General features: G+C 32.7%; 1 pseudogene; it reads left to right on the plus strand.

The window, feature by feature from the left end:
• The first annotated feature begins 12,352 nt into the window (after positions 1 to 12,352).
• LOC142607534 (beta-glucosidase 12-like) overlaps positions 12,353 to 27,804 on the plus strand; it is a 40,352-nt pseudogene continuing 24,900 nt past the window's right edge.

Below are 27,804 nucleotides of genomic sequence, written 5' to 3' on the forward strand. Positions count from 1 at the left end.
TCTTGCCTGTAAGCGACATATATTGAAAGTTATATTGAATTAGTAAACAACTAAGTTCCACCCTAGGGAGAAAATATTTATACGATCGGAAAGAATCATTCTCTTTTCTCTCAAAGTGGCAGTCTTCTTTCATGACTTTGTATTACTACGAATATTTTATGAAGGGGTTGCATGTACAATAAAATCTTAGGATATAATTTATAAATAAGGCCTAAAGTGCAACTATATTTATAGAGTGGTATTAAATATAGTTAATGGTAACTTTGGACTTGTCAAGAGTTGACAGAAAAGCCCAAGGCCAATTGGAGCTAGTGTCTTATTGGTCCTACTCCAAGCCACACACTTAAGCCCAATTGGAAAGGCCAAAAAGGCTAGTCCAATTAGATAATCAGTTAGATACAAAGGGAGAAACATACAGAATTTTCTATAGAGGATTTTGTAAGAACACTATGGTGAAGTGGTGTAAGAAGTGTTAGACAGTCCTTGACATTCTCCCTTTGGAACTGATTGAGAGACCACACATCTTGGGCGTTAGTGGAACTAGAGTGAAGATTGAAAGTGTTTCCAAGTGCTTCTAATCTTCGGTTTTGAAATTCACCGCTCCAAGATACACTCTCTTGTTCTCAAATTCTGAAACTTATATAATACATGTTAACTTTTATGAATGAAGTAGATCCGTTATTTTTTCGCTGCATATATTTTGTGTTTTGTAAGCGTTACAAGCATGCCTATTTCCTTCAAATTGTATCAGAGTGGTCTTCATTTTCATATCTGTTTAACATGTTTTGAGTTTTGGAATTGGTAACAATGATTTCATGTTGTTAGAAAATAGTTTTCTGCATGTTTGTTGAAATTATTGTTTGCTAAAACTGATATTGATGTTATGATGTTGTTTAATTTTGAGTTTAAGTATGTTAAACTGAACGTTAAGGCTATAGCATCAATGAAATTCAGTTTTGATATCAATTTATGTTCGTTATGATCATATGATGGTTATTTTTGTACATGAAAACGTTAAAAATTGTCTTAGAAAAATTCTAGAAAATTGAAAATTCGCGAAGCTCGATCGATCGAGAATCTGTTGAGCATCTATCGAGTTGACAGAAGTTTTTTCGATTGATCAAGGATCTGTCGAGAATCAATCGAGCTTCATAGAACTTTTTCTCGATCGATCGAGAATCTGTCAAGGATCAATCGAACAACCATAATTTTATCTAAGTGTTTTTACATATATAAAATAGCAAAGCTATGTGTAATTTGTTTATGCATGTTTTAAATTTAAAAACTTTTATTTTAAAACATCTAGTGGGAGAGAGATACAAGAGTTGGATCTCACGACCTCCATTGATGGTTTGTAGTAGTGTGATTAAGCACTTCGCCCTGGCGTATATGCCTTACTCCCTTCGGAGGGTGTTTAATTCATGATACTACAGGTTAAACTTCTTAATGATGAATAATATGTGTTTTTACATTAAAAACGACCATGCTACCGTGGAATTACTTAATGACTCACAAAGAATTCAGTCAATGGTGTACACTAGACTAAGTTTAATGTTAACCTCCCTTCGAAGTTATGTCATTATTACTTAGAGGCTAAAGGAAAAACGGCATATTATTAGTGTTTGAAAAGAGTTATCATGATAGCACTAATAATGAGAATAGTTTTCAATCAATCATAGTGTTTATAATTTACTTACTTCCAAGGAATTTTAAACATGGGATTGAGTTGTCGTTGCATATATTATTTTATGGTTTTATTAAGGTTTTATATTATATGCTATATGCTAAATTGATAATATCCAGTTTACTTATTATATTCATGTTTATTCTTTTCAGATTTGAACATGGCATCATTTAGCCCACTTGTTTCTATTCTTAATCAAAACAAACTGACTGGATCCAACTATGTTGACTAGAAAAGAAATTTGGACATTGTTTTAACTACTGAAGAGCACAAATATGTGCTTACTCAACCATGTCCTAGCTTTCCTTCATTAGATGCTCCTTCTGAGGAAAAAAAATGATATGATCGTTGGCAGAAATCTAATGAAATGGTCAAGTGCTATATCCTAGCATCCATCTCAAATGTTCTACAGCATCAAATGTAGGATGTAGAACTAGCTTCAGATATTATGCATAGTCTAAAGGAGATATTTGGTGAGTAAGGCTGTTCAGCAAGGCAAGAAACCATGAGGCAAATTTATAATACCAAAATGGCTGAAGGTAGTTCAGTGAGAGAGAATTGTCTTACAATGATCTCTAATCTGAATACATTAGAGGTTTTACGTGCCGACATTGATGGAGAATCCCAAGTGAATATGATACTCCAGTCATTACCAATATCATTCAAGGAATTCAAACTGAATTATAATATGAACAAAAAGGTTTAGTATTGAAACCATGCAAATCTGTCCAAGAAACAAGTAAAAAAGTGTTGTTCATTAAAACTTGACAGATATCTCAACAAAAACATATCTATCAAGGTTTAATGATGGATCTCGACAGCAGCTCGACAGAAGCTGTATCAATCGAGAATTACGAAATTCAGATTTTTCAGATCTGATTTCACGCATATTTAAGTGTATTTGTATAGGATTTCTTTTCTCACAATCCTAGAAATATATAAGGGTTATTTTAAGGGCTGTCAAAGGTGATGCAAGGTGATTATTCATGCATATTGTGACCAGAGACAATTTTCCCTAGTTCATCATATTCTTTGTAGAAGTTATTGCGTCTTTGCGCCAAGGTTTTTGTAACCAATGAGCTTCTTGATCTTTATGGTTGGATGAATTGAAGAACTTTGTAACCAACATCTTCCTCAAGTTGGTGTGTTAGTCACGTACTTGGATCTGTGTATCAATTAGTTAGTCACATACTAGGAGCCGTGCATTGAAATGAGAGATTGTCACTACATCACAAGTTTAATTGGGTATTGGGATGAGGGTTCAAGTGTAGATTGGTATTAGGTACTGGTATTCCTTTTACTTATAATCGCTTGTTTTGATAATAGTGGATTCTCCAGAGCGATGACCTTAAATTCACCTGGTAGGGTTTTGCCTCGGTGGTTTTCCCCATTTTTAAACAAATCACTTATGTCAAATTTATTTCTCTGCATTTAATTTAGTTGGTAATTTGTTTGTGCCACCATGCTTATTGCATGTAATTGAGTCTAATTAATTAACTTTGCTACTTTTTTTTCTTTGATACAAGATAGAATTCTACTCTAACATAATCTAAATGTATATGTGTGTGAAGCTCCCTCCTAGAGACTTGAACCCCAGTCCTTGCCCCCACATCCCACAAACACTTATACTTGTGGAATGACCATTGCACCAAGGGTGTGTGGTGGTACTTTGCTACTTAATTAATTAATTTACCAAAGGGATCAATACATCCTTGGCCTATCACCCACAATTAATTGTAAACAATTATCTATGTTGATTAGTTTTTTTTTTTTCCTAAGAATCTATGTTGATTAAATTAGTCTAATTGTGCAATTGTCAAATTATATTGTATTAGGCACTACCATATTTCCAAACTAAATTTCATGCAATGTAAAAGTAAATTTAAAGATACAAAGATATGGTCATGATGAGGAAAACCCTAATGGGAAAAAACGCCATCGGTGGTTTAAGGCAACCACCAACTTTAAGAATCCACAAAGAAAGATTGGGGTTACAAGTACAAGGAATATAACCGATCCCAAAGTACCTACCTACAGTAAAGTCTACTAAGTATCCATGCATAGACTCTTCTTAGTGAACATCTTCGCTATGTATAAATGTGTCAAATTACGAATCTAATCACGAGTTTTGATGTGCCTTAAAGTGACAATGGAAGATCTAGTTGAAGGCCTAAAGATTTCTCAAGAACAACTCAAGAAAATGGATTTTCAATAGGCTTAACTCTAGCCTTGATTACTCAATGGATCAAGCCCCAAAGTGAATTTTATGTTTCCTCGAGTCCTACTCGATCTATTGAGAAGTGAGATTTAATAATTTGCAACATGAAAAAGCTCATATTGCTTGTTGTGCTATTTAAAGGACATGATTAGGCATCCCTAGAGAGGTTTTGATAGAGGAAAAAACTTTGTTTGTTTTGCTAGGGTTGTGTAACCAAGTTTCTCTAAATCCCACCATACTAGAGAGTTTCAACTTTCAAGTAAATTTGAACATCAATTGGTAAACAACATGAAGCCAAAGCTTCCTCCATAGACTTGCTATTATGAAGAAAACCTTAAAGAAGTTCTTGAAGATGATTAGAGATTTCAGTCATGATCAAGGTTGCATCATTCATGGAGGCGATCCATATATTTGAAGAGTTCAAATGATCTAATGTAGTGAAAGGTTTTCTCTATAAGTTGTCTACAGGTCATGAATTCTAGGAAAATATTTTTCCTGAGATTGTAAAACTTCTCTTACTATAGTAGATTTGCTTCATTAGGAAACTTTTCCCCTAATGGTTTTTACATTGGGACAATTTTTCATTGGGTATATACCTAAAAGTAAAGTTCCACGTTAATGAGAAGAATCAATAGTTAATATAATATAGTAGAGTTTATATCCAGTGAGCATAGGCCATTTGGGTTAAGTAAAGTAGCTGTATGTTATATTAACAACTCAAGGACTCTCCCCAAGATGTTTATCTCCCAAACATTATTTCATTGGTTTTCCCTAGATTACCATATTGTGCGTCAAGGGCGAAGCCAGGGGTGTCAAGGAGCGGCAATTGCCCCTTGACTCCTCCAAAACTTTCATAACCATGCATCTCTTCTATATGACTTTGCCCCCTTTGAGCCATTAAAAGAGGAAAACACAAACAACAAGTATGAACCATAAAATGACAGTCTAGTTAAGTTTCTATATTTTATTGGGACACAACAAAGTGAATTTTTTATATTTTATCTGGACACATCAAAGTTAAGTTATATTAAAAGAAAATCAATATTAACTTGAGCTTGTCTCACCTTTTCACTTTTCTCATATAGCACACAAGTATACTTTATAAAACTTTTAACAAAAAGTTTTCAGCAAAAAATTTTCAACAAAAAGTTTAATAAGTTGTTCCCAAACAGATACTAATATACTATCACAACATTTTTTCCCCCCTCAAATGTTAGAAATACTATAATTTTCACAATAATTGAGTTGGTAAATTTTTAGTTATTCTTGCTTGGAACCATAGATCTTGACATTATTTTATTTTTCTACTAGTAATGGTTAGGAAAATTCTTAGTTTACCTTGTATTATTGTCCTAGTAATGTAAACTTACATTGTAGACGCACAAAATGTGAACAACGTTGTAAACATTTGCAAAAAGTGTACAATTTTTTTTTAAGGAACCAATCAGTGCATGTTATTTATCAAGTCATTGAAAAATCAAAAACGACAAGGGAATAATGTCTGGAGGAACATGCTCCATCCAAACTAAAATAGGATAAAGAAAAGCTAACTCTCTTTGCTAAGGCATGGGTTACAACATTGCCCAACCTCCTAATATGACAGAAAGAGTAGCTCACAAGTAAACAACAATAGATTGAATGAATGTCTTTTACAAGATATCCAGCTGACGAAGAAGATGAATTGCATTGATTAAGAGCCTTTACAACTGTAAAATTGTGATTTACAACTATTTTGTGTTAGCTTTAATTCCGTGCCAAATTTGATTGTAATTTTGTTCAATCTTTTATACCTTGTACTTTATGTGGGATTTTATTATAAGGATTATGTGATAGAGAGAGAGAGAGAGGGAGTGTGTGAAGACTCAAGCATGTGAAGACAGAAGATTTCTTGCAGGTATCTCGCAACTAAGCATCCCACGAATTGATGCATGTGTCTTGCACATGACTGGAATGCAAAGAGTCATGATAGATGATGACAGCTGGTTTTCGCGAATGTCTCGTGGGTAAGGCCTTCCCGCGAGATACCCGCGAAACAGTCTGTTTTGCTATTTTGTCCTATCTGCTCTACTACATCCTCATATACACTATATATACCATCATTACCCACATATTGAGTAGAAAGCTTTTTAGAAGAGAAAACCCTAACCTCAACCCTTGAGAGTGTGAGATTTTTATACCCACAATTCTACACACCATCCATTGTGGTTTTCCTCTACTCCTATCTCTCCATTTCTATATTCTTGAGAGGTTGATAGTCCAAATACTTAACACACCCATACTAAGTGTTCAATGAGTTTTTGGTGCTACTAGGAAGTATTGGAAGAAGTCAAGCTTTGGCAGATGCAATCGGGCGCATTGCGGGATTCGGAAAGCTAGACAAGACATGGTTCCGAGAAGTCTTGTTGGAGTAGGAGCTTGGAGGGCTTAGGTGCATTGAGTAGTCTAGACTTGGAGGGTCTTTTACTATTCGTATATCCCAACTTATTTTCTAGTGGATCGATTTACCGCTTGGAGGACGGTGGAGAGGTTTTTCGCCGAGTTCTTCGGTTTCCTCTTCGATAACACATCGGCGTGTTATCTTATATTTGCATCTCTCTTCCCTACTCTTTTAGCTTTTATTTTACTGCTGTGTTTTGTCGAATATGGCTTAGAGTAGTTTTATTGTTTGTTCGCTTGCATTTACTCTTGTTTTCGCACTTAGATAAGTTAGAGTAAAATCAACCGAGCCATATTTTTTAATTTGGGGTCTAAACAAGCTCTTGTGTTTTAACACAAATCCGAGCTTTCAATTGGTATTAGAGCAGGTGCACTTGTTGTGTGGTTTCATGACCTAAGTGCGATCCAAAACCCTTTTTGTGATAGATCAATCACAACTTCTCAATACTCCACCATTCTTTGATGGGAGCAACTATGCTTTTTGGAAAGTTCGTATGAGGTCATTTCTTTATTCTATAGATGAGTCTGTATGGGATTCCGTTGAGAATGGGTATGTTAGACCCATAACAGCCAAGTCCGAATGGGACAAGGCAGCTCTTGCGTTGGAAAATGCCAATAGCAAAGCAATTAACGCTATATTTTGTGATGTGTCTACTGATAAATTTCACAGGATATCGCATGTGAAGACCCACTAAGGAAGCTTGGATGATTCTTGAGACTACCTACGAAAGTACCAAAAAGGTCAAGGACACAAAACTTCATATGCTTAAAACTCTCTTTCACTCAAAACTCATCTTTTTCCAAGCAAAATCTCTGCAAGATCTCTTCAAGGTATGTTTTTTCTAAACATTTTTTTCATTTTTGTCTTAGATTATGTAAAAATTTTCTTAGGGTTACAAATTTTGTGGATTTTCGAAACAAGGGTTGGGTTCATGATTTTTAAGCAAAATATTTTCAAATTTTGGATTAGGTTGAGTGAGTCCCATATGCTGTGTCTGTGTCTGTGTTGGCCCCATGTGGCATTCTAAGCATGTATTTAGGCATTTTCATTTGTGTTCATGCATTGTTTTTTCATGAAGAACTCTGTTGCATGCTAGGTGTTTGACAAAATGTCCTAGTGACATTCTTGTGTTGTTTTGGACTCATGAGTTCCAATGCTTGGGTTTACCTTTGATTAAACATGATTGACGTGTTTTGATCATTGGGCATGTGTTTTACACACTTTTCCCATTTTGTGCCTCACAATGCCATACTATGCATCACCTACTGCACACACATGTATCAGCACACACACACACATGCATCAGCACATGCACACACATGCACAGTCATTTATTTATGCTATGTGTTTATGTTTACATGTTTCAATGCTTATATCATGTTGTTTTGAGTTTGTTATACTCAATTTTAAGCTGTTTTTACTTCTGTTTTAGACTAACTTGAATCTAATCAAGTTTTTGTGGTCTATTTTGTGTTTCTGTTTTCTTCTTGTGCTTTATGTTTATTGTGCAGATGTTGCTCTACAAGAAATCAGTTGTTAAAGGGGGAAGTAACAAAGGAAAAGAACCAGTGATAGATCTTGACAGTTTTACCCCGAAGCCAAAGATGACAAGATCTTCAATAGGGGTTTATGATGTTGACAAATTCAAGTTGTACGCCGCATCTCAGAATTTTAAGAAATATTTCAAAGATAGCCCCTTGCTGGTTGAAAGAGCAGTTGACCAAACCTCTCTTCTAGATACAAGCATTCCAAAATGGTTTACTACCAAGGACTGGAATTTCATTCTATCAAGCTTTGATGAACCATACGAGAATATGGTGAAAGAATTCTATGCGAACGCCATTGCTGAGGGAGATGAGCTAAAATGTTGAGCTAGAGGAAAGAATTTTTCAATAACTCCAACTTATCTTGCTAACATTCTTCACATTAACCAACCTATGTTTCCAAAGCCTCCGGTGTACGATGAGTTAGATCCCGAGCAGGATTTTCTTCGAGAAACTCTAGGAAAGAACTTGAAATTCTCTTCCAATGGAAAAGTGGTGAATGTTGCATCACTATCACCAGGATTGAGGCTGCTCACATCAATCATGTTCCACAACCTCTATCTTCTCTCAAGTACCGGTTACATGAATCTCGGTCAAGCTTTATTTCTCCATGACCTGGTCCATCATGAAGAGATTGACATTTGCTCGCATATCTTCCACATCCTTTTAAAAACTGCCGAGAGGACCGCCTCAAGGAACTGCCTTCCTTTCAGTTGCCTTATCTCAAAAATTCTAAAGCTCAAAGGTGTTCACTCGTTGGAAGATGAGAGACCATACCCACGACCTAATCTAATCGGCACGCATTCTCTTAGTGCCAGCATTAGTCATAACCGAAAGGCAACCAAGCAAGAGAGTCATGCTCCTCATGCTAGTTCAAGCTCTAACTCTCATGCTCTTAATGAGAAGTTAGACATTATTATGTAATCCATGCAAGACATAAGCACCAAGTTATTCGGACTTGCATCTATCATGCACTCTCATCATGTCGACTAGCTTCTTTGGCCATTTCAGTCAAAAAGGGGGAGACAATTTTGAGGGGGAGTAGCACATTTTGAGGGGGAGATACATAGAGCATAGCGGAGCATAGTGTAGCACATGCACTTCATAGACTTAGACTCTTTGGTTAACCTTTTTGTGATTTAGTTGTTTACTTGCTTATGCCATAGTCTAGAACTCTTTCATTTACATTGCTTTTTTTTAAAGTTTTAAGTGTACTTTGATTTAAATCAGTACTTTGTGTTTATCTCATTACTTTGTAGCATTTTTTGTACTTATAGTTTATCTTGAGTACTACACTCTTGTGCCCTTGTTGGATCGTGTATCCTTAATGCAAATACTTTGGTATTTTGCATTGGTTAAGTGTTTTGCACATGCAATTGGTTCTTGCTTTGCACTTAATTACATTTTGTGTCCAGATGATCGTTTACTAGTTAAATGATCATTGTAGTCATTCTGTAAAGACTGTTCTTGTATAATTAAGTTCTTCTAGATTAGGTGTGAGTGAGTTTTACCACTGTTCCCAAACTCATGTTTAAGTCTAGAGTCTGTTTTAGGGTGTTTTGTCACGGAATAGCCAAATAGGGAGATTGTAAAGTTGTGATTTACAACTATTTTGTGTTGGCTTTAATTCTGTACCAAATTTGATTATAATTTTGATCAATCTTTTATACCCTGTACTTTATGTGAGATTTTATTGTAAGGGTTATGTGATAGAGAGAGAGTGTGTGTGAAGACTCGAGCATGTGAAGACACAAGATTTCTCACGGGTATCTCGCAACTAAGCATCATGTGCAGTGATGCATGTGCCTTGCACATGACTGGAATGCTAAGAGTCATGACAGATGGTGACAGCTGATTTTCGCGAATGTCTCGAGGGTAAGGCCTTCTTGCGAGATACCCGTGAAATAGTCTATTTTGCTATTTTGTCCTATCTGCTCCACTACATCCTTATACACACTATATATACCATTATTACCCACATATTGAGTAGAGAGCTTTTCAGAAGAGAAAACCCTAGCCTCAACCATTTAGAGTGTGAGATTGTCATACCCACAATTCTACACACCATCCATTGTGGTTTTCCTCTACTCCTACCTCTCCATTTCTATATCCTTGAGAGGTTGATAGCCTAAACACTTAACACACCCATATTGAGTGTTCAGTGAGTTTTTGGTGCTGCTGGGAAGCATTAGAAGAAGCCAAACTTTGGCAGATGCAATCGGGCGCATTGCGGGATCCGGAAAGCTAGACAAGAGACGGTTCCGAGAAGCCTTGTTGGAGTAGGAGCTTGGAGGGCTTAGGTGCATTGGGTAGACTAGGCTTGGATGGTCTTTTTCTATTCGTGTATCTGAACTTATTGTCTAGAGGATCGATTTACAGCTTGGAGAGCGGCGGAAAGGTTTTTCACCGAATTCTTCGATTTCCTCTTCGATAACACATCGGCGTGTTATCTTGTATTTGCATCTCTCTTCTCTACTCTTTTAGCTTTCATTTTACTGTTGTGTTTTGTTGAATATGGCTTAGAGTAGTTTTATTATTTGTTCGCTCACATTTACTCTTGTTTTCGCACTTAGATAAGTTAGAGTAAAATCAACCAAGTCATATTTGTTAATTTGGGGTCTAAACAAGCTCTTGTGTTCTAACACAAATCCGAGCTTTCAACAACTATCTCGGAATCACCTTAAAAAATAGAATTCTATCTCACCTTTACAACTATCTTGGAATTGCATTAATGACAAATTCCTAATTCCAAAATGAATTGAACTGCTCTCATGCCGATAATAATTTAAACCTATAAAACCACCCCAATAGCTATTAATTTTTTGTGACCCTAGAATTATTGAATTTTATCATGTCTTTCTCCATTTTAATTCATGGGTCCCAAATATTCATAGTAATAAAACTGTTACTATTTTTTTTCTTCAAATTTTTTTTTTTCACAATTTCAAATTCTAGGTTTTTGCTATTAACTTAAATCTTAAATACTTAAAATAATAGAGAAAGCACGTTGAATTCTATATATCTTTAAAGTAATTGTTTTTTGATAAGTCATATCTTTAAAGTAATTGTATATACTATTTTGCAAGTGACAAATTATTTCAAATTACATTTATATTAGATTTTGTATGACAATAGCATTAGTTTACAATTGTATATTTATTTTGTTATAAGAATTTATTTATAATTTTCAAATTAATTTTTTCTTTTAATTTTGCCCCCTAAACTAAAATCCTAGCTGCACCACTGTTGTGCATTATATATTTTTCTGCTCCTCTTGATTTTGCACAATATTAGTGATTATTTGCACTAACCAATATAATATGATTAATTGGTTAATTCATTCGACCAGGGTCTGAAATCCCTAACAAGTTAGAAGATTGCTATATTTACCATTACCATGCCAAATATAACAAGTGCAGTTCATAAACTAAACCAACATATGGCTACTCCTAAAAATCCCTATGTATGAAGTGTTGCAGTACATCAAGAGTTGTCTTGGTTAATGCATCTATTTTCCAAAAAAATTTGAGCTACCTATCAAAGATTTCATCGATTCAGTTTAGGCAAATTGCATTGATTGTAGAAGATCAACTACAGATTACTACATCTTCCTAGGTGAATCTTTAATCTCTTAGAAATAAATAAACTAGCCTAGAGTCTCTAGGTCATCAACAGATGCTGAACATTGAGCCATGGCAGATAACAGGGATATTAGCTATCTTAAAAGATTTCCAGATTGATCACTCTAAACCAGCTTTGCCGTTTTGTGCCAATCAAGCAGCACTGGACATTGGAGAGAATCAAGTTTTTCATGAGAGGATGACCAAGCATATAGAGATGGATTGTCATGTATTGAGAGGTAAAGTCCAAGAAGGTATGCTCAAATTACTACATATTACCATCATCAATATTCATAGATCCGAAGCTCATCTTGAGGGGGAGTGTCAAAGATCAACAAAGAGATAAGATAACGGTTAAACAATAGCGGTCTAATCTTTTCCTTAAATTGTTTGTAGTTTTAGATTTATATATTTATCCTACAACGTGAGAGGCACATGTTGTACTAAGACCCGTGGTTCCAGATTGTTAAGTTTGTTAGGATTAGCTGTTTGTAATAGTTTAGAGAGAGAATATTAGTTAGAGAAGATAATCACGTTTTGCTCTGTTTTCACTGTATATAAATAAAATCTTGTTGATTTTGATAGGGAAGAATCTATTTTGGAGGATATCTATAACCCTGCGTACAATGTCAAACAATCAGTTGAAGGACAACTATGATGACTAGCATATTGCTTATCCTTTTCCATTTTTTTTCTTTTTGTTTCATCTCTATTTTTATCTTTTCTAAAAAAATGAGATTACGTAGTGCTCTTCTATAAAAATAAAAATAAAAATAAAAATAATAAAAAAAGAAAAGGAAAAAACCAACAGATTATATCTAGTTGCTGCACAATAAAAGCGCAAAATCAATTATGGCCTTTCAAGGCTATCCAGTCTTAGGCCTCCTAGTTCTTCCTGTCTTATTGACTAATGGCACTGCTGTTTCACCAAGCCTTGACACTTTTCACTCAACAGGACCAGTTTTCCCAAAGGTTTTGTTTTTGGGACAGCAGCAGCGGCTTATCAGGTAATTATGTCACAATTTCCTTTATGTTAATTTGAATCATAGTTTTTCTTCATGATAAATATTATCATGTGCACATGTCTGTTCATTCAAATTTCCAGTATGAAGGTGCAGCAAAAGAAGGTGGTAGAGAACAAAGTATACGGGACACTTTCACTCATAGATATCCAGGTCTCTTTCTCTCTATCTCTTTGACAAAGTACAAATTGTCTTGTTATTTAAAATTTTGAATAACATGATACTCTTATACACTTTTGGATTTATAAAATTTATTTTTATTATTAAATTTAAAGAAAAACAAAATAAGGAGATTTTGTCATTGATAATAATGGTAGGTAATAAGGCAATGTAAGTGATGGACCTAAATAAGAACTAGCAGTTGTTGTGAAATTATATAGTAAAGATTACAGACACAACTACCTAAATTGTAGTAATTTACAATTATAACAAAAGTAATGCTAGGGATACTACCACTTTTCATAGACGAAGCTAACAAACTTATGTGTCACCAATCTCTAAAACATATGGATAAAGTTTGGGTATAAATCTGGTTGTAGTTTAAGGCTACAATTTCACTCAATATCTTTTTATTATATATGAATTTTGACAAATCCACCATTCAATTACATTTTTTTCTTATTTCCTTCATACTATCACTTTTCATACATGAAGCTAACAAACTTATGTGTCACCAATCTCTAAAATATATGGCCAAAATTTGGGTACAAACTTGGTTGTAGCTTAAGTCTACAATTTCACTTAATATCTTTTTATTAGATATGAATTTTAACAAATCCATCATTCGATTACATTTTCTTCTTATATTTTTTCATACTAGCTAAATTTTTCAAGATCAAAGATTAATAGCTATGTCATCAATTTTAACAAATCCATTCATCAATTATTAGATATGAATTTTAACAAATCCACCATTCGATTACATTTTATTCTCATATACACCATGCTAGCAAAATTTTTAAAAAATCAAAGATCAATAGTTATGTTATCAATCATTCGTTTAAATTGTAAGTTTATGTAGTATAAAATTATACATAAAAAATAAGTTTATGGATCATATAGTAAATAACATCTAATTTACACAAAATTTGATATCCATGCTAAGAGAGTAAAAAACATGTAATCCAAAAAATAGATTTTCAAAACTTGTAGCAATGTTAAATTTTTTAAAAGAAGTTGTAGCTTTAGGCTACAACCAAGTTTATAGTGATTTTGTCCAATCATATATATTATCACATTCATCTGTAAATTTTATGTATAGTAAAACTTGTAGGACTTAGCATTTTCCTACAACAAATTAGCTAAACTATAGGGATTTACCGTTATAACAAATCTATTAGGGTGTTAGACCCCAGTAATTACCAAATTAATCAAATTATAACCAATTAATTAATTATGATCTTGATTAAAATGATTAATGCATCAAATAAGCTCAGATCACATGAACACCAAGAATGATAACCTGAGAAAACTTATGAAATTGTGGTTTCATAGTAAAAAATGTGGGAAGGATTTAACTTAAGCAATCACAAGGAAACATTTCACTAAATAAAATAGAAGTTTGTAAAATGGACTTAACCCTAAATCTATTGTTAACTCATATAGTACTTACTCACATGACTACACATTTTTGCGAATAGAATAAGATGCTACTCCCCTTCGCTCTATCTTTTCTCACTTTGCTAGTCTTCCCTTCTAACGTGGGTCGGGTGCCGCACAGCTCTTAATTTTACAGACTCTTCTTCTACTATAAGACTGCTACACACAAACTCTTATTTTTTTTACTTTTAAATCTCCACTCACAGATTTAGATCAGCAACTCTTGTTGATTGAATGCAAAAACTTTACTTTATGATTGGATCTATTGTTTGCACAAGGTCTCTAGCTGTAGCTTCAACAGGGATTGAAAAATCTCAAAATTTGTGTACAAAACACTTTCCTCTTGAATGGGCAAACACGATCTTTAGGGATTTATTTATATGTTTTTAAGATCCATCAAAACCATAAATCAAACAGCTATGAAAATAAGCTACAAATTTGTTTTGCACGAATCTCAATCAATCGAGATAAGTGGATGTTGATCTATCAAGCCTATAATCGAAATGCAGTCTTCTTCAATCCAATTTTCTGATTTCTTGAGTCTTCATCTATTCTGAACTTCATTTGTATTGTTCCAAAGATTATCTCAACACTAAATCTTGATTGGTCAAGATAGGTGGATATGGATCTATCAAGCCTGCAATCAAAATGCAACCTCCATCAGTCCAATTTTTTGATTTCTTGAGTTTTCATCTATGTTGAACTTCATTTGTCTTGTTCCAAAGATTATTTCAACTCTAAACAACTAGAAAAAACTAAGTTCTAAAGGTTACATTTGTTCATAGTTGTCAACCAAAAAAATATAGGCTTTACAAAATCAACTAAACTGAAGGAATGCACGACTCTTACAAATTTTTTTTTTTGATAATGTTTTTTAGTTTAGACCCTTGTATTCTCAGATTGTTTAACCTAATTAACTAACCAAATAGATACTTAGGTTTATTTTTCAAATCTAGATTAAATACATACAATCATGAAAGCTCGGATTTGTGTTAAAAACACAAGAGCTGTTTAGACCCCAAATTAAAAGATTACGGCTCAGTTGATTTTACTCTAACTTAAACTAAGTGTGGAATAGAGTAAATACGAGCGAACAAACAATACAACTACTCTAAGCCATATTCAATAAAATACAACAGTAAAATGAAAGCTAAAAGAGTAGGGAAGAGAGATGCAAACACAAAACAACACACCGATGTATTATCAAAGAGGAAACCGAAGAACTCGGCGAAAAACCTCTCCACCGCCCTCCAAGCGGTAAATCAATCCACTAGACAATAAGTTGGGATATACAAATAGTAAAAGACCATCCAAGCCTAGTCTACCCAATGCACCTAAGCCCTCCAAGCTCCTACTCCAACAAGGCTTCTCGAAACCGTGTATTGTCTAGCTTTCCGGATCCCGTAATGCGCCCGATTGCATCCGCCAAAGCTTGGCTTCTTCCAATACTTCCCAGCAGCACCAAAAACTTACTAAACACTTAGTATGGGTGTGGTAAGTGTTTAGGCTATCAACCTCTCAAGGATTTAGAAATGGAGAGGTAGAAGTAGAGGAAAAACACAATGGATGGTGTGTAGAATTGTGGGTATGACAATCTCACACTCTCAAGGGTTTGAGGCTAGGGTTTTCTCTTCTTAAAAACTCTCTACTCAATATGTGGGTAATAATGGTAAATATTGTGTGTATGAGGATGTAGTGGAGCAGATAGGGCAAAATAGCAAAACAAACAGTTTTGCGAGTATCTCGCGGGAAGGCCTTACCCGTGAGACACTCGCGAAAACCATCTATCATGATTCTTCACATTCCAGTCATATGCAAGACACATGCATCACTTTGCGGGATGCTTGGTCGCGAGCTACCCTCAAAAACTCTTCTGTCTTCAAATACTTGAGTCTTCACACACTCTTTCTCTCTATCACACAACCCTTACAATAAAATCCCACATAAAATACAGAGTACAAAAGATTGAATAAAAATACAATCAAATTTGTCACTGAATTAAAGCCAACACAAAATAGTTGTAAATCACAACTTTACTAATCATATTACATAGTGCAGAAAAGTAAAGAAGGCAAGCAATATGATGACTCAAGAAAACAAATGAAACCAAAAGTTTCAAGGTAAAAAACGTGGGGAGGATTTAACCTAATCTATCCTCAAGGCAACAAATTCACTAATATATAATAGAACTTTTAAAATAGATTTAAACCCTTAATCTAAAGCTACCTCTTGTAGTACTTACTCACACGACCACATGCAACTCTGAATCCAGAAACTCTTCTATCTAAATTTGTTGAACACAAACACCCATGTTTATGATTCTGAGATCCCACTCAAAGCTTTAAATCATTAGTTATGTATGATCTTATTGCAGCAATTTTGGATCTACCAGTTCTAATAATATGTAGATGGAATTCTGGTAGTGACTTTGAAATTAGAAGGAATAGTACATTTTAGATCTCACAAGAGCACCCAAAGTCTCTTCAAAACGTGCCTTAGGATTTCCTTTAAATACTAGGAAAATTAGATCTGAAACCCTAATAACTTAATGGGCTTAATGAGTTGTTGGGCTTTAATTAAACTTTGCAGATCCATGTCTCGATCAGTCGAACCATAGTCTTGATCGATTGAACCCAGCATGGTTCTAATTTTTTGAACCTGCAGCTTCCTTTTTCTTGTATTCTGACTTGCAGCACCCAGAACATTGTCTAATCAAACCTACAGACTTAGAAATCTATATCTAAACAAGTTTTTGTTTATGATTTGCCAATTGTTCTAAACTTTTAGAACCTAACAAAGTGCACGTTTGATTAGGCTTCTTCTTCTACTGCATGATTCTTCTTCTGTAGTTGCGGCTTCTTCTTCTCTCATTTTTTTTTGTGTGTAATATATTTCTTTCTTCTTGTCTTTTGGGTGAAGAAGAAGAATTGTATTTTGGGTGAGGAAGAAGACCTGAAGAAGAGACAAGATGGTGAGTGGAGGAAAAGAAAAGATATTTGATGGGAATGGGGGAAGAAACGGGTGGATGAGAAAAAAAGTGAAGGAAAAAATAAGTAAGTAAAGGTAGTGAGTGGAACACGTGTATATCATGTAAGGAAATTTACTAAATAACAATTGTGATAAAACACAACAAATTTTCACAACAGTTGAGGTATCAAATCTTTCATATGTCAAAATAAAATAAAATAAAATAATTAAATATTAGATTAGGATTGACCACAACTAAAAACAAAGAGTATTGTGAAAATATTGTGACATTTTATTATATCGCTAAACTTTTTAAATTAGTATTATTTTCTTTAGAAAAAAAATAGCGCTATCAATAGAATATTTTTATAACAATTTCATAATAAAGTTTACATAGTAAGTTCTCGCCAAAAAAAAAGTTTACATAGTAAATTATTATTGGTTATCATCTAGACCTACTAGTGACATTATTTTTTTTCCTACCATTAACAACTTGTCATATAGACTTTATTGTAAAATTTTTGTCAAAATATTGTGTCCATATCATGCATTAAGAGAGGTAATTAATACAAAGAATTCTCTTTTTATACATCTTGTCCTTTTTGATAATTTACAACTCAAACCACCGCTTTTATAAGTATTAGCCAAAAACTCAGCTTTTTCCAAAAGCACTTTTTGATAGTTTTTACCAAATACTTTGCTTTTTAAAAAGACCCAATTTCATATCTCACTTTTAAAACTGCCACTTTTTCAAAAAGCACAGTTTAAAAAAACTGAACCAAATTCACCCATATAAGGACAACTTTTACAAATTAAATCATTGACTTGTAACATATGGTGTAAAGAGAATTAAATGGAGTGATATTTGGTAGCCGATTTTTAGCTATATTCGAATTTGACTTGGACTCGCTAATCATCATATTATCAAAACTAGTATGTAACACATGCTACCGCACAGGAATGGATATAATTTAATAAAACAATGAAAATAAATATATTGCATTTTATTATTTAAGTGATATTGTTGGTTTTTTTTTTATTATTAATCGTGAGTTTAGTCATGTTTAAAAGACTTAGTTTATTCATGTTTAATAAAACTTAGCATTATGTAATTTTTTAACAAATATTTTATTATACAAAATTCTAATGAAAGAATGCTACATAGACATATATATTCAAGGTTGATTCGTACACACTACATATAGCTATGATTTAGTTGTTTTATCACAAACCATTTTTAGCAAAATATTTTAATCAATTAAATGTGAATCTCAATTAAATATACATCTCATAACAATATATAACAAGAGAATAACGTGAATCTCATAAAAAAAATTTAAATCAATTAAAAATCACTAAAATTATGAGCATAAAACGTAAAGACAAATAAATAGGATAAGTACTAATTCTTTAAAAGAGAACTTATAATGAGTTGAAAAAACTACACAAATAATCTTTGATGTTTGAAGAATAATGGAATTACAACTTCCTTTCGAAATTAGGTAGAGACTCGTGCTGATAACGTATTATGAAAAATAAAAGAAACATGCAATATCAATGATAGGAAAACAAAACAATTTTATAATAAACAATAAAAATCATTGACAAAAAGGCAAGAAAGCATAGGCAAATGAAAGAAAATAAACATGCAACATCAATCATAGGAAAATCGCAAAATTATATAATTAAATAATAAAAAATTTACACAAAAAGGAACAACAGTATAGGCAGATGAAAGAAAGCAGTAATCAAACCTTAGGAATAGTTGAAATTCGTTTTGTAGAGCATAATTACCAAGACCATGAAAATTGTAAAAACAAGTACAATCGGAATATCTACAGAACCTCTTCTTATATAAGATACAAAAATACCCAAATACATGCATCATTGATACCGAGAGATTCTTTTGAAATTCTATAGCATTGATTGAAGAAGAGGAGAGCTGTATATTAAGGTGCCTGAATCGGTGTGAAAAAGGGAGGTGAACCTGAAAATACGTGGGTGTGAAAAAGGGAAGTGAACCTGAAAATATGTAGGTGTGGAAAAGAGAGGTGAACCTGAAAATACACGGGTGTGGGGGAAAAAAAAACGTCGGAATTACAACAGATGGAGGAAAATTAAACTCTAATTTCATATTTACATTGACACATGGCACAATATAGATTAGAATTTTAATTTAGAATTGCAATTGGAGTTTCTCTCTGCTTCACCTATTATATATATATAGATTGATCCATTTCAAACAAAGAAAATCATTTTTCCTACCTCAGGAACCAAAAAACAAACAAAAACACATTGTACGTGTTGATATAAGGCTAGAAAATTGAGATAACTATGAGGACTTCAGGTGTTTAATAGGACTTAAATCAAAGCACGTGGTTTTAGGACCAAGCAAATTAGCTGCTCAATTTTCTGTACAAGTAGTCGCACTTTGAAATTCTTTTTACTTCTTCCTGTTTTACACTGGCCTTGACTTTTTTACAAAACTAGCTCTGGGAGGCTAGAAAATTCACTCTTGCTTGATAGAGTTTTTGTATATTGTGAAAACCTGTAGGCCAAATTAGTATTGTAAAGGTCATGCAAATCATCATCAAGTTTGTGAAAATTTTTATGTGTCGAAAGGAAAATGCCAAAATGCAGAACTATACTTAATGACATACTCGGTAAGACCAAATTATGAACATGTCAATATTAGTAAGGAAAATGCCAAAATGCATTACTCACCCTTTATGTTTCACTAGAATTCATTTCGTTCCCTTAACTTTTCTTTATTCATTTCAGTCATCTAAGTTTAAAGTTTATTCATCAATTAAGGCTTTTACATTAACCTTTGTTAAATTTTGCAATTAATTGTCCAATTTTTTTTTAACTTTTTTCTTCAAATTTTATAAATTAAAAAAAATCAATTAATGATTGAAAAATATTTTTGAGAATTTGTTTTATTAAAAAAATTTGAGACAGAGAGATCTTAATCAAATAAACTTGAAACTTAATGGACAGAAATGAACAAAAACAAAATTAGAGGACTAAAATGAATTTTGGTGAAACTTAGAGAATTGGTTTTATGTTTTAGCCCAAGGAAAATTACCTTCTTTACACCAAAAAATTAGGAAAATAAAGGTGTTTTTTTGTTTTTGAGAAAAAGCAAAATAAAGGAGTTAAATGTTGTAAGTTGTAACTATTGACCAGCCATAGGGTATGGATGGTTGGCCAACTTTAAATATATAATATTTAATTTAAATCATGAAATAATTCATTTCAATTTAGGAGGATCTTAATGTTGTGTGTTTAGTTAAGACCCTTGTAACTCAATAGGTTGATACTTGTTGGTGTCTTCAAATGAGATATTCAGAATTTAAATTCATCTCTCCCAACTATCTAATTATCAAATAAATAACTTGTTTATGGTTGTTTATGTGTCATTAGATGTTTATATTTGTCGTTATTAGTATTTGTTAGTGTGAATTGTTTTTTTGGAAGCAAACGCTTATAGTCAAATTATTGCTAATAGGAACTTATAGTTTAATTTAGTAAGGTACAAACTTGGTTGTAATTTAAGACTACAACACTCAAAAAAAATATTAAAATGGCTACATTCAAAAAATTAACATTTTAAGAGTCTAGCCGTTGGTTTGCTTATTTTTTATGTTCTTAATACACGTGAAATTCCATTCCAATCGGATATTTTATTTACTATTCGATCCAATAACTTATTTTCTAAACATAATTTTAAATTACAAAATTTTGAAATTTATACATTTGATTGATAGCATATCTATTGACCTATGATCTTCTGAAAATTTTGAAAGAATGGAAGATATAATAAAAAAATGTAATCCAATGATGGTTTGTTACAATTCACATATAATAAAAATATATTGAGTAGAGTTGTAGTCTTAGGCTACAATCAAGTTTGTTGCCAAATTTTTTTCTTTTTTTTGATACATTAGTAAGCCAATACTAGTGCATGAGGCGTAAATGTAAAATTTTAGTCTAGAGTAATTAGTAAACACTTGGAATTGGACACTTTAGTGGTTAAAGAAAAAACACCTCTCTCTCTCTCTCTCATATATATATATATATATAAGGGAACTCATTTTCAATAAATTTAAAAAAAAATACTGTGGAAAAGGAGTATCATTGAGATTCTTTGAAATTTTTAGGGTAATTTCATTATAAGATTCTTTAAAATTTTAACAATAAGTTACTTAGATTTTGCTACATTATTAATATGTTAAATAAATATCAAAATTATTAATAATTTTTTATTTAAATATTAATGACTTAACAATATCTACACCATTAGTTGTCTCACATCGGTAAGGTATGATATTGAGAAGGGCTTTATCACTTACTCCGCGACACTAAGTGCCGCATGCAGTTTTGGTGTTGACGTGTGAGTGTATTTCCTTGTCTTATCTCTCTTCCCTTATATATATGTGTGTGTGTTCTCAAAAACAAAAAACAATATCTACACCATTTATTTTATTCTAACAAGATCTGCGATAGAGTTTGAGAATACTTAGTTACTTACCCCCAATTGATATTTTAAGAAAACCAGAAAATATAAAAAATAAAAAATAAAAAGAAAGAAACAACAACAACAACGTAAACAGTGAACCTTCAAATTTCTATATTTTGGTATATATTATTCTTCATTTTCCCCCCTCTTCCTTCCTTTCTTCCTTAACTGAATTCCAAACTAGAAATAAGTTGTAAATGTTATGGTTGTGAGGGTTAAGTGCTAGTTCTTAAATAGTAAAAGAAAAAAAAATCCTTACAATGAAATTGCAGGTAAAATAAAGGGTGGAAGCAATGGAGACGTAGCTATTGATCAATATCATCGCTAAAGGTATATATGTTGTTCGGGGTTCTTAAGGAGAACCGGGGTTCTTATCATTCTATCTCCACTTGTTTATATATATATATAAAAGCTTGTCACATGCTTTTTTCTAATTATTGACCATATGTAACAGAATACAAGAGAATCACAATATAAGTAACCTTCATTCCACCTTTTCCCAACAATTTATATATGCTTTGTGATTACACATGTCAGGGAGATGTTCGGATCATGAAAAAGATTGGCTTAGATGCATACAGATTCTCAATTTCATGGTCTCGAGTACTGCCAAGTAAGATTATCATTTTCATAATCCCATAAAAGGTCCGAACAATCCAATGACAAGGACATAAAAGTGAATATCATCAAGTACAAATCTAAGGCTGGAATGGAATGACTATTGCTTTGTGACCATATTATGTTCCTAACAATTTCTTTTTTGGCGCTAATTTTAGAAGGAAAACTATCTGGGGGTGTGAATAGGGAAGGAGTCAAATACTACAACAAACTAATCAACAGGCTCTTAGCCAAAGGCCATGAATAATTCTTAAAAGTCTATCACATATCATCAACTTATCATGTGCTATTAATTCCTTTTTGTTTGCTATGATTGAATGCAAGCCTTCAACCCTTTGTGACCCTCTTCCACTGGGATCTTCCCCAAGCATTGGAAGATGAGTATGGCAGTTTTTTGAGTCCTCATATTGTGTAAGTGGTAAATTTACCTTATAGTCGACCATTTTATCCATTTGAATTTTAATTAGTATACTTTTAACAAATTTCATTGTGATTATGATCTTTAAAATTTTAATTGATAACTAAAATTCTAAGGAATGGAGGTTGGGGGGGGGGGGGGGATTTTGATTACTACTATTTTTAATTAATGACTTATTTGTGAAGTTGCAAGCTCATTGTCTTACAGAATTATTGAGTTTGATGTTATTTGTAAAGAATTTATCACTGAAAACTTTTTATGTGAGATCATAATATGATACCTTAACGGAATATTAACCTACAATTTTAATAAAAACAATGATTTCCCCTTGTTTTCAATATGGTCCTATATTGAGTTATTTGACTTCTTTTTGTTTCCAATATAACCCTTCTGTCCAATTTGCTCCACTAAAATGATATCATTTTGAAAAATGAAAAATATTAAGGCTAACAGCGAGAGACAAAATTAGATAGAATGACTAAAGATTGAAAATATATTAAAGATAAAGGATTGGAATAAGAAACAAGGAATTTACACGATTGAATTGAAAATCTGTTAAAGTTAGAAAGTGTAATTTCACTAATATGTTATTTAATAAATATTTATATCAAGTGCTAAGTATTATTATTATGATGCATTAACAAATGTATTACACTAACAAAGAAAAATTTAATCAATGTAAAAACGTTTTTTTTTTTGCCAAGTGCTTTATAGCAAAACTGGTTGGCCCCTTCAAATTCCCCTTTCCTAATTATTGGATTATATGTGTGTGTGTGTAGCCAAAGTTTAGAGAAAATCAAATTAAAATCTAAATTGAATTTCAATTGGAGTTCAATTGTGAGTCATGCGTCCTATTTAATTTTTAATTTTTGTGCTATGTGAATTATTGAGTATGAAAATTTCAAATTTCAAATCCAAATAGATTAAAAATTGGATTTAAAGTGGAGTCTAATTTGGTGCCACATGTTCAATTTTTTTTTTTTTTTTGTGACAAGCGAATTATTGGATGCAAAAACCAAAAAATCTAGATCCAACTAAATTCTAAATTATATATATATATGAGAAACCATGACATAGTTTAAAAATCTATAGTTTAAAAAAGATGTAAGCTAAATACCACGTATAATTTCAACATTTTATTTAAAATGTATAATTTGAACCGTATAATTATGATTGTTTTTAATTGTATCCATAAATATACACGGGGTTACACACTAATTTAAGCAAAAGAGAGCTTTTTGCTATTGGGATAGTTAGGCCTTCTAGATCTATAATTGAATTGTGCTAAAAATGAAGTGCTCATGTACAAATTCACAATTAATTTTTGTAATGCAGTTATTAAATAGTTTGAAAACTTTTGCATGTGTTTAGGGATGATTTTCGGGATTATTCTGAGCTTTGCTTCAAAGAATTTGGTGATTGTGTCAACATTGGATCACACTAAATGAACCATACAGCTATGTCTATGCTGGTTATGTAGAGGGGAAATTTGCACCGGGTCGTTGTTCTAGTTGGCAACAATTAAATTGTACTAGTGGAGATTCTACGACAGAACCGTATTTGGCTTCACATAATCTACTTCTTGCTCATGCATCCTCTGTCAAAGTGTACAAGCAAAAGTATCAGGTTCCATGCACCAATTTTTTTTTTTTTGGTTTCAAAATTGTACTCCATTCAATAAACATGGTTGCATTGCACTTGATACAAGACAATCTAAGATACGTTATTTTAAAACTATTTGCAGTGATGATAAACTTAGATAAATTGGCAAGTTAAGCTTGTTTTTCAGCATTAGTAATTAAGTATTTATTTTTTCCGTTAGTGTGCGAGTGGATTAACTCTTTGTTGAAAGCTTATAAATTAATTTGTTAAAATTTTATCTAAGTGATGATAAAATTAGATAAACAAGCAAGCATTCGCTATTTGTAGGAAGTACAAAAAGCTACTACGGGTATATCCTTAAATACAGACTGGTTTGTGCCATTCTCTAACTCGACGCACGACCATGATGCTGCGCTAAGAGCCCTTGATTTCATGTTTGGATGGTAAGTATACTAGAACTTCTTGACTCTTTGTTTTGGACATCTATTTTACTATTTGCTAGTTATTAACAAAGAATAGAAAAACCCTTTGCTAGTTTAATATAAGAGAAATGATATGTCCACAACATTTTACAACATTTTTACAACAAATCCTAAGTGGCAGGATATTACTGGTTGTTATTGTTGGGGCAAAAAAGTAATCTTAGTGTTAGGTTCAAATTTGAACCAATAACAACTAACCACCTATGATTTGTTGTAAAAATATTATAAAAATGTTGTGGACGTAGCACCTCTCTTAATATAATAGGTACAATAAAGACTTAAAATTTCGTGGTTTGTGGCAGGTTTATAGATCCCCTAGCCAATGGTGACTACCCACATATCATGCGATCTCTTGTTGGCGATCGATTACCCAAATTCACGAAAGAGCAATCTAAGATTGTAAAAGGGTCATTGGATTTTCTAGGGCTAAACTACTATACTGCTAAATATGTAGCTGACTCATGTCACTCCAAAGTTGAAAACTCAAGCTATTTGACAGATTCGCGAACTAATACTTCTAGTATGAACTAAATCTTTTGAAGCCATGATTTTGATTTTCTGTTGTAACTCATACATACTAAAACGACCATGCTTTTTTTCTTTTGTTGTGGCAGGTGTGCGCAATGGAATCCCCATCGGTCCAAAGGTGCATATAAAAGTGAATAACACTACAACAAAGTGTAGTTATTTCAACCTTTTTTTATCAAGAGTTTACTAAAATCTGTCGATACAACCTATAAATAAAAATGCGGAGGGCTTTATTACTAAACTTTATTTCAAATGTTATTTGTTCCCTCAAAATAAGTTAAAGCACCCATGAAATAAATGTAAAAAAAAAAAAAAAAACCGCCAGTTTTTTCAGCCAACAACCCTTGGAAAAATATTACAAATTTTTCAGCCCTTGAAAAAAGCCCACAGCAAAATTTTCATCCCTTGCAAAAAGCCCACAACGAAATTTAAAACGATAGCCCAACGTAACTAACAAACACACAGAGCTCTTATCACTCTCAGAGCATAGAAATCTCACAGAGCATGGAAATCTCATAGCTCGTCGATCATGGAGATCTCATAGAGCTCGACGATCATCGATTTGGTACGTAATTGCATAGCTCCGATTAGGTACGAGTTCATCTCGGTTTTGTGACTTTTCATCTCTCTGCCGATTTAGACGATCACCATTTCTCAGCTCCGATTAGGTATGAATCACAAACCCTAATTTCGTCTTTGATTTTTTTGTTTTTTGGTTTAACCACACTTTTTCATCGATTTCCCCATGATTTCATTTCACATTTCTTAGAAAACAGAGCTTATCATCGATTTCCCTATAGAAAGCTGTGCAGCACCATCAGGTAATGATATTCCAGCAAACTCACTGTGCACTGTGCACTGTTTCTCACTCTCTGCCGCTTTTGCTTTTCGAAATTCACTTTCCATTTCCAAACAATACGTGTTTTACTTGTAATGTGACTGATCTAGGGTTTCATTTGTCACTGAAAATTTCCATAACTGTCAAATCAAATGCTAGGTGTTCCTCTTTTCATTGTGATTCCTAAGCTATAGTTCTCGAACCTACTAGAAAATTAAAGAAAAAAAAAAGAAGAAGAAAGAGTTCGATGAAGCTCAAGCTTAGTTATATATTGCTAATTGTTACAAATAGAGTCCAATTTAGTAATGATCGGAAAAATGTGTGTGTGTGTGTGTGTGTGTGTGTGTGTGTGTGTATTATTTTCATAGTGCTATGTTATTAGTTGAAGAACTTGCTAGAGATGCATTAGGAGTTTCACTGATCATTGAAATATTTTCAATTTCTTTGATTTTTTTTTTTTTTGTTGATCTTAAATGTGCTCAATGTGTGATGTTATATATTGTATATGTATATGAACTTTTTAGAGTGTCACTGATTATCAAGAAATTTGTTTTATTGTTTGTTTGTTTTAATTTAGCGGAAGGTGCAACATGGTGATTTGACAACTCTATTTTTGGCTTTTATGAGTATCTTCAGTTTGCTAAATGTGAAAATTGAGTGCAATAAATGTGAAGCAAGTTAGGCTTTTGTGTTGAATTGTTTATTATGGGGTGGGCATCATAGAATTATTTTTTTGTTACCTCATACTCTGTTTCGAGATTTGTTACAAGATTTGTAAAATTTGGTTCAAACAAATGGAAATTATTTCTCATGTAATTTTTTGCTGGTTATGTGCTGTGGGGGATATTTTTGGTGAGTGGGAAGTAAAAAAGGGGAAAAAAATGAAGTCCAAGTGCATGAAAAGGAAATATAGAGGTCTTAGCTTAAATGACGTAGACTGGGTTTTGAGCTACTTCACGAGAAGAATCTAAAAATATTAAACTTCATGGATTATCAAATTTGAGAATTGATGCCTCTTTGAATTTGAAGTTTTGTAAAAAGTTATTATGGTATAATATTATTGATATGTATATTAACCTTTGATGATGCTTAAATGACGTAGACTGGGTTTTGAGCTACTTCACGAGAAGAATCTAAAAATATTAAACTTCATGGATTATCAAATTTGAGAATTGATGCCTCTTTGAATTTGAAGTTTTGTAAAAAGTTATTATGGTAGAATATTATTGATATGTATATTAACCTTTGATGATGCTTAATTAGTTTTTAAATTTTGATCATTTTGTGTATTTGGATGGATTGCGAAATGGTAACTTGTTTGTTACTCCATTAATGGGTTGCATTCGCTTTCGGCTACAGCTGCTGCTTTCAGTCAACAAAGCAGTGGTGGTGGTGGTCATGCTACCAAGACTCTGAATTGAATGAGCTAAATTAAGGTTGAGAAAATATCTGTGAGTTTGTTGTAGAGAATTGATGGTTTTAGAATACGTTTTGTTGTGTACTCTCAAAGTCTTTTAACTTTTCACATTTTGTGTAGAATGTTGTTTCAGAACTGTGCTTCTTTGGCCAACCCCCCCATTTGTACTTTTTTTTTTTTTAATGAACTCCCATATATTTTTCTAATACCTTTTTTTCTTCCATGTCTACTATCGAATTCGGATTTGTTGCGTGTTAGATTCTTTAATAAGTTCTGTTGCTTGAAAAT

Source organism: Castanea sativa, chromosome 8 (genome assembly GCF_040712315.1).
Source record: "Castanea sativa cultivar Marrone di Chiusa Pesio chromosome 8, ASM4071231v1".
NCBI lineage: Eukaryota > Viridiplantae > Streptophyta > Magnoliopsida > Fagales > Fagaceae > Castanea > Castanea sativa.